The sequence below is a fragment of the Ranitomeya variabilis genome, chromosome 2 (assembly GCF_051348905.1).
Source record: "Ranitomeya variabilis isolate aRanVar5 chromosome 2, aRanVar5.hap1, whole genome shotgun sequence".
NCBI classification, from domain to species: Eukaryota; Metazoa; Chordata; class Amphibia; order Anura; family Dendrobatidae; genus Ranitomeya; species Ranitomeya variabilis.
In genome coordinates this window covers 86,190,774-86,205,482 of record NC_135233.1, presented here as the reverse complement: position 1 = coordinate 86,205,482, position 14,709 = coordinate 86,190,774, and the positions used below count along the sequence as shown (strand labels likewise).

The 14,709-nt window shown below is 39.2% G+C and overlaps 1 protein-coding gene across 1 annotated transcript in view; it reads left to right on the top strand.

Moving 5' to 3' along the window:
• Positions 1-14,709, top strand: part of PLCB1 (phospholipase C beta 1) — a 1,010,585-nt gene that overhangs the window by 299,452 nt on the left and 696,424 nt on the right. The gene's annotated exons all lie outside the window — the stretch shown is intronic.

Genomic DNA, 14,709 nt, shown 5'->3' with positions numbered 1-14,709 from the left:
GTGTGATGGAATCAAATACTGATCCAAGAAGAAGTGCCCTGCTCTTCATGAATCAGGAGCATCTAATAAATGACGTATGGCATGCGCCTCTGTGTGACGTGCTAAAAAATCTTACACCAGTCCTTGACTTTTCAAAGCAATTTACAACAGAATTCTGGTGAAATTGGCTTACCGTAATTAATTCTGGACCATTTTGTTTTATAGAACAATTACTTGTTTTTCATATAACAAACATCTTGTACCTTTTACTACTAGGCAATTACACTGTGAATGTTCAAAGACACTGCTCTCACTGGTAGAGGGCTTAGAAAGGGGTTCAAAAATTAAATAGTATACTCGCCTCGCTGTTCACTTGTTTCACTCTGTCCTCCACTGGCATCCTCCAGCTCATGTCTGATCTGGTTTCTTGGCAACATCCTTTTCTGCGTCTTCCTTCTTTCTGCACTGGCACTTTTCTGCACAAAGTAGGACTCAGGCAACTTACTATGTCCTGATTTTGTCCTACAAAGTGTAAGAAGTGTTGACGCAGAGTGAAGGAAGAATCTGAAGAAGACTTCGTCTGCCAGGTAGAACAGGAGAGACTGGAGCCAGAGGGAGCCAACAGAAGACTGGACAATGACCTGTGGCATCAGGACAGGTCAACAGCGAGGTAAATATACAATTTATTTTTTACATTTTATAGTATTTATGCACTGAGGTCTTTCAAGATGATAGAGCATAATAAGGAACTTTTCATTTGCATAGAATACAGTAAATTCAATCCAAATTGCATTTCCTGTCTAAATAGAGTAAACAGTGCAAGTCTGCAACCAGCTTTACCTTTTTTTCTACTCCCTTTCTCGTTGACACAGCAGAGAATCTAGAATATATATATATATATATAGTTTTCTCCCAACATCCAAATGAAAGATATTTTATCTTGATCACCACTCTTTTGAAATGTGCAGATTCCGGCACATCTACAAGGACCTGGGAGTTCATGTTTACAATCCAAAAACATGAAAGAAAGGTCCAGTTCTTGAAATAATCCTTACAATATTTTTTCTATATTGCTTTATGTTAAAACATTGTCCAAAGAAAATTAGTTATTAGTTCTAAGAGGTAAAACATAAATGACAATAGTCAAGATTCTTCTGAAGAGCCGTAACGATAATGTTGTGCTGGGCCTACTAATCAGAAGAGGCACCGATGATCCCAAAAAGTTAGAAGTGGTTTGCGGGACTCTGGTTCCACAACTATGCACATAGCTACTAGACAAGGTCCAGTGAATCTTTCTGCTCAACTTTAAGTGCCACCAATTTTGGTAACTTATTTTTTTATGTTCTATATGCCCTTCTAATAATGTGTGTAAGACTCATAGATTTAGGATGTTACATGTCACTGTGCGCCCACAGGTTTATGAAACATAACATGTTCTTGTTCATTTCACAAAAGAAGGGAATTTACAAGGTTCTGAACAAAAGTGCTTTTAGATGTCCTGGAGGATTTTGCACACATGGATAAGTATTGGGAGAAATGCTTTAAAGCATGTAATATTTATAACATTGTGAGTTCATGTTCTGAAGATGGTTTTTCTTTGGAATGCATCTATGGTCAGACAATCAAGTTGCTTTGTATGTTGAAACACTTACATTAATACAGAAAATGTTAAAAATAGCTATCTCATAGGCAGTGGAATAGATACAGAATTAGGGAATTTGTAATGCCCCACTTAGCTACTTTCATCAGTTGTCCTTTGCTTTCTCATCTTTTTGCTGATGATCACAGTTCAGTTATAAAAATGAAAATTGAATAAGTACTAATTGTAAAAGGTAAGCAATCCACTTTCCATTTTTCTTGCTGGCATTCAAACATGTTTAAGTTTCAAAAAGATATTTTAAGCTGATTTACATAAATTTTACTATTGATTGTCTCATTCCCAATTTGCAAATGTAGCAAAAGCAGCACGATGCTCAACAGATACTTTTTTGCATAGAGCAGCCATTAATGCTCTTTGTATTAAAATGCCCAAAATATGCAAATGACACTCTGATCAAACTCTGATCAGAGTGTCGCCATAGTTTGATCTGATTCTCTCGGATGAGAAATGTGGAGCACACTGTGAGGAGAGGATGAAGAACAAAATTTCCCCATCTTCTCCATTGTGTCAGTACGTGGAAATTGTATGTCATCTGACTGCAGTCCGATGATTTCCATACATTCACTGACTTACATGGCCAAGTGCGGTTTGAATATTGGATCAAATTCTGACATACTGCAATTTTTTTTTTCTCAGACATATCCTCAGCCCTAGAGAATAATATTTTTGGTCCGAATGTGATCTGAAAAAACATTGGATCGGACTTGAACTGCAAATATGGTGTGCACCTGGCCTAGTACCAAGTGATATACATTGCTAATAGCATAACACATCACCAGTTAGTGTAAAGATGGCTACCTCTGTATACCTATCTTGTAAGCATCAAGAAGGGTGCCAGTTTTGGAGGCTAAACCAATATTTATACGCAACACACGGAATATAAAATAAAAAAGTGTAGGAAATAGGGCACTAAACACCATTGGGCTCCCTCTCTGCTTATCAAATCCAAAGTCGCTCCATGGGTTAATTATTGATTCTGATTGGGAAAGTCCTAAATTAAATTAGGATGTAACAGTATACTGTTATTAATTAGTTCTTTAATTACTTACTGACAAAACAAGTGATGTACACAGAAGAGAGGAAGCCCCAGCATAGATGTCAAAATGGCCTCCCTTTTATGGTGTAAAATTTTTCTACCAAAAAGACATGGGCCTTTATTCAGTATGGAGTTTTAGCCAAAATTAACATTTTTCTAAATTTTTGCGCAAAGTAATGTTGAGCAAAAATGTTGTGACTTTTACAGTTTTTATGCCAGTCACATCCAGCTCTAGAAAAAGTGAGCAGAACTGGGGCAGGATGGGGAGTGTCAAAGCCTGCCCGACGTATTCATCATAAATTATATGACAAAGATTATGTAAATGATGCTGGAAATTTACCCCAGTACCTGGCTGGAGTGACAATTCTCATGGAAGTGCGCTGAGATGGTAGTTGTAAGATGCACTAAATTCATTAAGCGACAGATATACCTTCATGAATTTGGCACAACTTACTACAGCATTCCCATCATTAAAATTGGCATACAAAACACAAGTCTTAATATATCGGGACTATGATGTTTGTTTCCCCATGATGCTTTTTCTATGACCCATAGTCCAATTTCCTACCTTGTTGCTTGCTAATGATTCATTTCCCTCGAAGAGACGAGTCCTGCAGAAGTTTTAACCACTAATCACAAAGTGGATTGGATTAACAAGAATTTGACCCCTTCTTTCAAAATTGGTTTTCCCACTATATGTATTTATTACTTTTCCACGGAAGAGGTGATAAATGTTTGATTGACCGGAGTCCATCTACTGGGACCCTCAGTAATCACAAGACAAAGTCCCAAAGTCCTTTGTGGACTCCCATAGACAGGGAATGAATTGGTGGTCACATCTTGGCACTACTAATGCATTTACACAGAAGAATTTGGAGGCTCTGTTCTTGTAACCACTGAAGGTGCCAGTGGTTGGACTTTCAGTCATCATATTAATTTATCAAGTATCTAGCAGATAGCTTCTGAACATATTTTGAGAATGAACCCCTTTAAATCATTTCATTATGTACACAGAAGAGGAAGCCCCATAATAGAGATCACAATGGAATAACTCCACCAAGCTCCAACCTTTAGAAATGAAGATATTGAAACTGCTGAGAACATCTGAGTAACACTATTTGTGAAACTGCCATAGAAATGAATGATAGGTACATAAAAAGTGTACTCTGAATGAAATATATCCTATGTCAGTCATGAAAGTCTGAGATGGGAATAAGCCTTCAAGGTTTCAGAAATAGCGGCATTTTGTCCTTCTATGGTATTTAGACCCATAATGACATCCTGTCCCAGAGCTGACCGTAGTCGAAGTAGCTTTCATATTGTATATAATAGAGGTGACATTATAGAAAGTTGACTTTTGAAGGTTGTATATAGCTGTTTTTCTCTGTATATAGGTGGCAAGTTCAATTTCATGTAGCAAATTCTTGCATCTGTTTGTAGAATTACTAAGACATCCTTTTGTGCTTATGGAATTTCTTAGGAGGAAATGTTTCTCCCGAGGCCGAAATTCCTGTTTAGCTCTCTCCAGATGGTATTTTTATGCAGCATATTTTTATCCCATTTATGCTCACTGTCATAATCTTTTTCTAAATAAGCTTTGTTGACTTCTACCTTTTACGTATATAAAGCTGATTTCATGTTTAAGCCTTTTCCAGGCTGCTGATATCTATAATCCCTTGTTTTTAGGACTTTCTGCAATTCATTTGTGTCAATTTCCAATCCACGATAACACTAATTTTCATGTCACCAACTGCAAACTAAATAGTCACCACATGCTCTGAGGAACAATGGCTGCTCAACTAGCAAAGCCAATTATGTCAGGTTTTCTGTGCCTTTTTTAGGCAAAATAATAACAGTACGATAAAACTGCATTGTCTCTGCCTCTTATCTCCTATGTGATCGAGACAGTTCAACAGAAGCCTAATTATATTCCATCAGAAAAATACATGTTTGGAAAACGAAAACTGTGCTAAAGTTGGGAGCAATTTAAATTCTTAAGGCCAAGAAATTTAGCTTTAAGAGAATGGGAATTTTTTTTAGTATTTGTCTCTTCACAGTGATCTTTTTAATTTTTAGATTATGGAGATTTTAGGGTCTCTTTTAACGGGACAAGTTTTAGATATTTTAACCATCGTTTTGGAGTATAAGTTAGTGAAAACTTTATATTATTTTTTTTTTATCATGGCAGAATACATAAAAAGTAATGCCACTATTTTTTTTTCACTGTCATTGACTATAACTTTATTTCACAGATATCAAATTAAGAAATAGAAACCTGCAAAAGCTTTGGATAGGAATGGCCGAGCGTTGAACATTTTATTGCCATTTTGACCCTTTAAAAAATTTAACTTATACAGAAAACTCTTGGATTTATACCATTTGAGTCACATTAAGAGTTTTTACTTTCCAAACCATTTTATAAACTATCATACAGCATCATATTTATACATAACATTAAATTATTCTCTCTGCAAATAAAATACAAAGGTAAAACACGAAAGTATATTTTATGACCTATGTAAAACACTGCTTCTCAAACTGTGAGATTGGTCTCTAAGTGAGACCCCAACTATTATAGAAACAGTGAATTGCATAAAAAATGGTTTGCATGTTTTAGTGAAGAAACTTAACATAAAGGCTGACCAAATTTCGGCAAAACTATTGGGTAATTATTGACCTAGTCTAAGCAACTTTATGGGTCACACATTATTTTTTTTTTCTTGTAAGACCATGTAGAACCAAATTTAGTTGAATCTAATATTGGTAGCTGCTTACCATGTTTTTAGATCTTAAGAAGCACTTTATAATTAATGTGGCCATCACACCAGTAAAGTAAAACACATGACAAGATTCTTTAGGTTCACCATGTCCTCAATAAATGTAGATTCACTCAGTAGAAAAATAGTGTCAATACAATCACAATTAGATGGATCAGGCTATCTTCACATGTTCTGTAATCATCTGCTAGAATGGACACAACAGCTTTAATTGAAAAGAAAGTTGTGTAGACAGTGAATGTCGGAAAGGCCCAGTCTCTTTTCTTGTAGTGATATTCTCTTGCTCCCACAGAAAGCAGCAGTACTTTGTGTATCCACCAAGAGAGACCAACTAAGAGAGGCCACAGAGGGATCACAAATGTTGGTCATAGTTCAGGCACCTGGATAAAAGTAGGTAAAGCAACTGTAAGTAAGATTACATCATAGAGGCTGAGTTGGGTTTTATGATTGATCACCCTAAGATGATCGAATACTGAAGGCTCTATAGACTAAATAGAAGTTGTACTAACAATGCAAAAATTATGATGAAATATTAAAGACACAATTTTTCTAAAAGTCTGCATGAAAGGTGTCATAAGTAATTCCAACCTCCTCTGGAACTTGAAAATGAGAGACAATCAGCAAATTTAAGCATCATATTCGTTTTCAGCACCACAAAATTAGTTAGATTCAACTGTTTTCGTCTCTGAACCAATTTGGTTGTAGAACAATGTATTAACTAGCCAGAGTTGTATAAAAAATGATAAAAGAGGAATAAATCATTGCAGTCACCGAATGTTATAAAACTATTTTTTGATATTTCAAGTCAAAACGTATGAGGAATTGGAAGCAAACTGAGTAGAGTCGTTCCTAACAGTGATGATTTTCACCAGGTGATTTATCATCTTCACGTCAGTGTGATAAGCTCTACAGCACACACAGCCTCTATCACTGCCTGGCCCTGTGATCTGTTCGCTAGATTTCACCTCTCATTCATTGGATAGGATAGATCTGAGAAGTTCATGAATGTTTAAAGCAGAATATATCTTATAGAGGGAAATCCCTTGCCATACTTGTTTGTACTAGACAGCTGCTTTGACATTGCTGCACTGCGCATAAAATATATACAGATGATATCAAAACTCCTGAAAGCATTCCTGCAAAGAATACATAATGTGAAAGCTGCATAAAATGCTTGCGGCTAAGTAATCAGGCATGCACAAAGTATGTTTCATTCTAAGATTCCCGAGCACAAGCCTTTGTGGTTAGAAATATTTCTCCACTTTTCCGATCTGATTTTACAAAACAGTGGAGAAGAATTACTAACTATGAAAAGCACAAGTATTTACTCCAATTACCGTGTACCCCAATAGCCGGTGAACAGAATGATTTTGTGTTGAACATAACTTCAATGTTGCTATTTTTTTCTAATTTATTAATTAAATTTATTGTTACAACCAGCATAATGGTTGTGTCTCCCTCATCATTCTGCAGATTTTATGGACTACCAATGGAAAATGGAGTTTGAGTCAAATTTCCTGAAAGTCATGGTTCAACTTGAATTCAAATAATTTGACATTTTATTCACATGGATCGAAAAAAAAGGTCCAGCAAATAGTAAAAAAAAAAAACAAAAACCTAAAACTCACCTCACAGCTCACCTCTACGGTCACCCTGCTGCTTTCTTCCTGGCGTACAATCCTTACGGCCTCTTCTTTCAGCTATCGCATGCCTAGTTCTTCACTATAGGCTGGGATGTCTGGACATGATGACAGGACTAGGCCTCGGGGAGAGAGTGGTCATCGCACATTGTTAGGTTGCGACGTTGTCATGTCACAATATGCGCCGTTACCCCTGAGGCCTTGTCCCGGCTAGAAGTTCCCATCTATAGTGAAAAACAGGCAGATGAGGTGCACAACGTCAGAAAAAAGAAGCCCTTAGGAACAGATGGCTGGCAAAGAGCAGCTGGGTGGCCGAAGAAGTGAGAGGCTTCACTTAAAAAAAAAAAAAAAAAATTACTTAAAATAATTTTGCTAATTTTGTTAAAAAACAAGATATGAAATATCAGAGCATTTTTCATTACATGTTTCATGATGGAAGCTTAAAGGGAGATTAATATGTTTGTGTTTAACATAAAAACTTGACAAAAAGATCTTCACTGATTAGATTCCCTTTAAGGGCACGTGCCCATGATCAGGAATTGCTGTGGTTTTGACGCTGCGTATGTATGCGATGTCAAATATGAGCTGTCGGATGTTACTGCGTAGTGGTTGGGATTTCTAGAAATTCCATGTCCACTGTGCATCTTATGTGCATCTGCAAATCACTGGCGGAGACTGATATGCGGCTCGGGTTTACGAGCCGCAGCATGTCAATTTCTCTTGCGGAGACGCAACAGAAATTTCAACAATAGAATGTACAGTATTTGGATGTGGTAAATCCACATGCTTCAGTGAACACATGCGGATTTACCAGTGTGATTAAAAAGCAGTGTTTTGGCCGCAGTGAAAATACACTACTTCCAAAGCGCTGCTTTCCTAACCAAGGAAAACATACCCTAAGAGCTAGGATTCATAATACTTCTGTAGAACAAGGATGCTCAAATGTCAAAAATCAGTGAATGCTGAGCACTTTAGGTGCTCCATTAGCACCTAAGAACTTGACTTTGGGCTTTTTCTATTTTGGACTTCAGTGCTGCTCAGTTTTGTTTTGCAGAGCTGGGGTCTTGGTTTCAAATCCCACAAAGACCAACATCTGCAAGGAGTTTGTATGTTATCCTCGTGTTTGCGTGGGTTTCCTCCTGGTACTCCAGTTTCATCCTGCACTCCCAAAGGGGACAGTGATGATAATGTCTGTAAAGCGCTACAAAAATTAATGGAGCTATATAACCAAGTACCGTATATACTCGAGTATAAGCCGAGATTTTCAGACCATTTTTTTTAGGCTGAAAGTGCCCCTCTCGGCTTATACTCTAGTCATTGTCCCAGGGGGTCGGCAGGGGAGGGGGAATGGCAGGAGTGGTGGCTGTCACATCATACTCACCTCCTCCCGGCATGGTCTCTGCACGTCCCTGCTTCTCCGATGGTCTCCGGTGCCCGTAATGAATATGAATGCGCCTCCACTCCCATAGGTGTGGAGCTTATATTCATTACCGTATTTTCCTGTGTATAAGACGACCTTTTAACCCATGAAAATCTTCTTAAAAGTCGGGGGTCATCTTATACACCGGGTGCAGACCAATGTGTATGTGGTGGGTGGGGGGGAGTGGTCCCGATGATGAAGAGAGGGGGCGTCTCACAGGAAAGTGTGAGTGGAGTATCCCCCTATTACCTCATTGTGGCAGCGTGGGGTTTCTGTGCTGGTGAGCGGTGGCTCCTCTTTGTGCCGTGTGGGTGCTCTGTGCTGTGGGGCGGCGGCTTATCTTCATGCAGCGTCGGGGCTCCGCTGGCATTTCCTCACAGCCAGGAGGCACCGGCAGCTCCATTGCTGTGATGCGGTGGCCTCCGGGAAAATGGCCGCTGGGAGTGGCGCATGCTCAGATTCAGATTTCATTCCGAGATCTCGGGAGACGTGATCTGAATCTGAGCATGCGCCGCCCACAACGGCCATTTTCCCGGAGGCCACTGCATCGCAGCAATGGAGCTGCCATTGCCTCCGGGCTGTGAGGAAATGCCAGAGGAGCCCCGACGCTGCACGAAGATACGCCGCCGTGACCCCACAGCACAGAGCCCGACGCTGCACGAAGATACACCGCCGCTGCCCCACAGCACAGAGCACCCATGCGGCACAAAGAGGAGCCACCGCCACCGCTCCCCTGGACAGAGGCTCCACGCTGGCACAATGAGGTAATAGGGGGTTACTCCACTCACACTTCCCTGTGAGACATCCACTCTCTTTGTCATCGGGACCACTCCCCCCCAAAAGGCACATTAGTCACCCGCCCTATAAGATGACACATGGCATATAAGAAGACCCCCGACTTTTAAGATTTTATATTTTAACTGGAAAAGTTGGGGGTCATCTTATACGCCCAGTCGTCTTATACGCCGGATAATACGATACTTTAAAGAGCGGTACCATATGACCGCTGAACACAGGAACAAGCTGCTGACGCGTGCCAGAGACCATTGGAGAAGCAGGGACATGCAGACAGTGCCAGGAGGGGGTGAGTATAATGGGGAGGGTGTGCCATGCGATATTCACTTGTCCCCATTCCAACGCCGGGCTCTGTCTTCCACGTCCTCTGGCTGTGACATTCAGGTCAGTGGGCACAATGATGTAGTTAATGCGCGTCCTCTGCCTGAACAGTCACTGCAGAGACCAGGAAGACACAGCAGTACGTGGCGGTGAGTCGGGGATAGGTGAATATCGCAAGTGCCGGAGGCCTGAGCCAGCGGCAACTCCTGCACCTGGCCCCCATCGACGAGAGATGTGTATGTTATTTTTTTCTTTTAATCGCAGCAGCAGCAGCAGCATATGGGGCATGTTATTCTATGGAGCATCTTATGGAGCTATCAACCTTTATGGAGCAGAATATGGGGCATATTATTCTATGGAGCATCTTATGAGGCCATCAACCTTTATGGAGCAGCATATGCGGCATATTATTCTATGGAGCATCTTATGAGGCCATCAACCTTTATGGAGCAGAATATGGGGCATATTATTCTATGGAGCAACTTATGAGGCCATCAACCTTTATGAAGCAGCATATGTGGCATATTATTCTATGGAGCATCTTATGAGGCCATCAACCTTTATGAAGCAGCATATGTGGCATATTATTCTATGGAGCATCTTATGAGGCCATCAACCTTTATGGAGCAGCATATGCGGCATATTATTCTATGGAGCATCTTATGGGGCCATCAACCTTTATGGAGCAGCATATGGGGCATATTATTCTATGGAGCATCTTATGGGGCCATGAACCTTTATGGAGCAGCATATGGGGCATATTATTCTATGGAGCATGTTATGGGGCCATCAACCTTTATGGAGCAGCATATTATTCTATGGAGCATCTTATGGGGCCATCAACCTTTATGGAGCAGCATATGCGGCATATTATTCTATAAAGCATCTTATGGGGCAATTATTAACCTTTTATGCAGCATTATATGAGGCATATTTTAATATGGAGCATCTTATGGGGCCCATCATGAACTGTATGGAGCATTATATGGGGCTCCTGATTCAATATAGATATTCAAAAACACTTAACCTACTGATATCTCAATTAATTTTACTTTTATTGGTATCTATTTTTATTTTTGAAATTTACCAGTAGCTGCTGCATTTTCCACCCTAGGCTTATACTCGAGTCATTAAGTTTTCCCAGTTTTTTTGTGGCAAAATTAGGGGTCTCTGCTTATACTCGAGTATATACGGTAAATAAAATAAATTACATAATGTAGGTTTATCATCTCTTCTGACCCATTTTATAGTTTTACTTGTAGTTAATGGGGGACGGTGTTCTTTAAGATACTTTTACATGTCTGCATCTTGTTTCCAATTTTAGCTGCCCCTCATCTATTATGTATCAAACTTAAACATAATACCTTTTATCTTGGTTAAGTTTTATGAAGGCAGCGGTCATAATGCCCTTGTATTAATTGCTTCATATCCTCATTTGCGTTCATTGCATCTACAGAACACGTATCTGGCTTTGTGTGCGCTAAGAATTCTATAGCGAAGACCAAGTCTGGAAAATCCAATTACAATACAAAAACTCTCAGATTCTTGCACAGTACATTGCACTCGATATGGATATTTAAATGTGTATTTTAAAGTTATGTAAAATGTAAAACAAAGCGTAGTGTCTAGAGAAAAATTTTTAATGATTAATCCGGGGGAAAAAGTAAATGCAACTCTCTCCATGCTCAATTCTGTACATACGTATCTTAGTATTCCATGCAAACCAGCATCTTGACTTCTGCAGAACCGGGTCAGATGCCATCTTGAATATTAGATTTCACACTGTTAGTATAATTCCTTCAACATTCTACAGTAAATAAACTAAATTTGATGTTCTAATTCTCGCCCTTAGCCCCATCTCTTCCCACTATACTGGTGAATACCTAATCAGAGCTCCATGAAGACCCCCCACAGCCCACCCCAGAGCAAAGGCATATCATTAACTCAAAGCTGAAAATAAAGATTAAACAACAACCACAAGACGGATTTTATCAACCAAGGTATCATTTTAATCAGTATAAGGACACCAGCCTGACACTGTCTGTAGGTTACTGTGCACAATCCTACCAACAGGACAAGTTCCCTTTAAAGAATAATGACTTTGGAGGATAAAATGTTGGGGAAAACTGGCTGTAAAATTGGAATGAGGATGTCCTGAAATTTCATTGTAGGTACATTTCTACATACTGCTTATCTAACAAAAGAAAGGTCAGCAGATCATAGAATCATAAAATGTTAGAGTTGGAAGTGACCTTAAATTCCAATCTAGATTCCCCATCAGTTTGTCTTTGGAGTGCGGGAGGAAACTGGAGAACCCGGATGAAACCCACACAACCAAGAGGAAAACAAACTCCTTTTAGATTTTGTCATATAATGATAGAATGTTAGAGTTGGAAGGAACCATGCTTAACCCCCTGCTCAATGCAGGATTCACTAAACAGTCAGACAGATGACTATCCAGCCTCTGTTTGAAGACTTCCATTAAAGGAGAACTCACCACCTCTCGTGGAAGCCTGTTCCACTCATTGATCACCTTCACTGTCGAAAACTTTTTTCTAATATCTAATTTGTATCTTTCCCATCCTGGGACTGTATTTGCCTTTTTTGCTGCTACATCACACTGTTGACTCCTGTGCAGTCTGTGATCTATTCGTATACCCAAGTCTTTTTCACATGTGCTGTTGCTTAGTTCTATTCCTCCCATTTTGTAGATTTAATTTTTGTTTTTCTTGCCCAGATGTAGAATCCTTGCAATTCTCCCTATTAAATACCATTCTGTTAGTTGCTGTCCATTGTTCAAGCTTACCTAGACCCTCTTAACTTTGCATCGTCTGCAAATTTGATTAGTTTACCTTCCGTTCCTTCAGTTCCCTTATATAGATTATTTATTTAAATGTTGAACAACACTGGGGCCAGGACAGAGCCTTGTGGTACCCTACTTGAAACAGTCTTCCAATTGGATGTTCAACCATTTATAGACATCTTGGAGTCCATTATCTGTAAATTGAGAAAATGTTATATAATTCCATAATTATGTTTCATAATGTTATATATAATTTTATTTCCTCAAGTTTAATCCTGACAATAATGATAGTTTACTTAATCTACTCCCACATCCCACAATCAAGGACATTATTTAATTTGCTTGTACGATATAGGAAAAAAAAACAGGAATTAAAACATGATTAAAAAAATATACAAAGATTGTTTTTCGTGACTAAATTCTGTTTTGTCGACATTTCCATAAAAGAAAGAATTCTATTTTGGAAACATTCATCTAAAGCATCTGAAGTTTCAAATACGTCGAGCTGTAAATGTACACATATCTGTTCCTAATTTTCCTTTCTAGTTAAAATCAAAATTTCCAACATTACTCTTTCTCTGTTACGTCCAGGGCTACAGGCAATTGTAAAGAATGATTAAAGAAAGCCTGAAATGTACCATTAAATGTGGATTTAATTATAACTGTGGAACCGCTATTTTCATTTTGAAAAGTCCCAGCACATTCTAAATAAATTTTGTTCCCTTTGGAATGAGAAATATCTTTTTGTTATTTTTGCATGTTAATTATGTCACATTAGGAGGGTAGAACTGTTACCTCTACAGAATAAGCTTAACACTTGAAATGTAGTGATTGGACTCATTTTCACAGTGTTCCCGAATGAAAAAAATATCCCTGAGATTGAACTCTTGTGCCCCTTAAAGGCTACTTTTCATCGAAAATTCAGTTATATTTAACATACATTGTGAATAGAATTGAGCAAAACTAATTTGCAGGACCCTGTAGTTGCTGTCGCTGATGTCTGATGTCATTTATCCACTGACACTGAATACTCCTGATGAACTCGCATCATGGAAGCGAAACGCGTCGAAGCTTGTTCTACCTTGGATCCCAGATAAGCTTACTTTGATTTAATGGTGTAAATTTTGGGCATAGTTCAATACATGTTTATTTTTGGAGAATCCCCTTATGGGAGACTAAATCTAGGGGAATTATCACATTTATATATATTGGCAGCAAGTCATTCGATTTAGGTTTGCAATCTTTTGTTCAGGGTAATCAACAACAAAAAATGTTGACAATAAATCATTTGATGGAGGTTTGCTTTGTTTGTCTATGGTAATCATTGTGAATATCAGGTCTATGATGAACATGGGGCATAGTGCAATTACCTCGGCTAGTTCATACATACAAAACTAGGCCTGGTACATGACTGTTGTAATAAGTGTCAAAAAATTTAAATTACGGTCTGCCCAATTACACAATTCTTAAGCAGGGACATGCAGATCATACTTGGCACTATAGCACTTTTTCAGAAGGTTATTGCCCGGACACCAGGTCCTCTACACTCTTATTTGGGTATGAGGCATTCTATATCGCATAATTGTTCAAAGATTTTAACCCTCTCTTCCTTACTCCCTCCCACTATCTTCACGTTTACCTTTACTTGATAGAGAGTTGGAAGGGCGAGTACTGAGGGTAAGTGAGGGGAAGCCGATGTTGAGCGGGGGTGCCATTTTGCATACAAGATTAGGGTGCCAACCTCCATGGCACAGAAGGGACAATGTCATGTTCCCAATGGCAGGGAATTTAACAAATAACATGGGCAAAAACAGGACGAGCTCTAGGGTGATGGAACCTGAGCTGACCGCGATCCTGAACCTCAACACTCAACTAACAGTAGCCGGGGAGCGTTCCTGGGGGGACTCTAGACGCCTCGCGCCAGCCGGAGATCTAGCTTCCCCTATCAGAAGAATCACAGACCTATCTTGCCTCCAGAGAAATATTCCCACAGAAATAGCAGCCCCCCACAAATAATGACGGTGAAATGAGAGGAAGGCACAAACGTAGTTATGAAAATAGATTCAGCAAAATGAGGCCCGCTTTAAGCTAGATAGCAGAGGATACAAAAGGTGCACTGCGCGGTCAGCTTAAAAAACCCTTCAAAATACCATCCTGAAATTAATTGAACTCATGTGCCAACTCATGGTACATGAGTGGTAATTTCAGCCCACCAGAGCAACCAGTAGCAGAGAATTACATATCTGCAAGCTGGACTAAAAACATGAAAGCAAACATG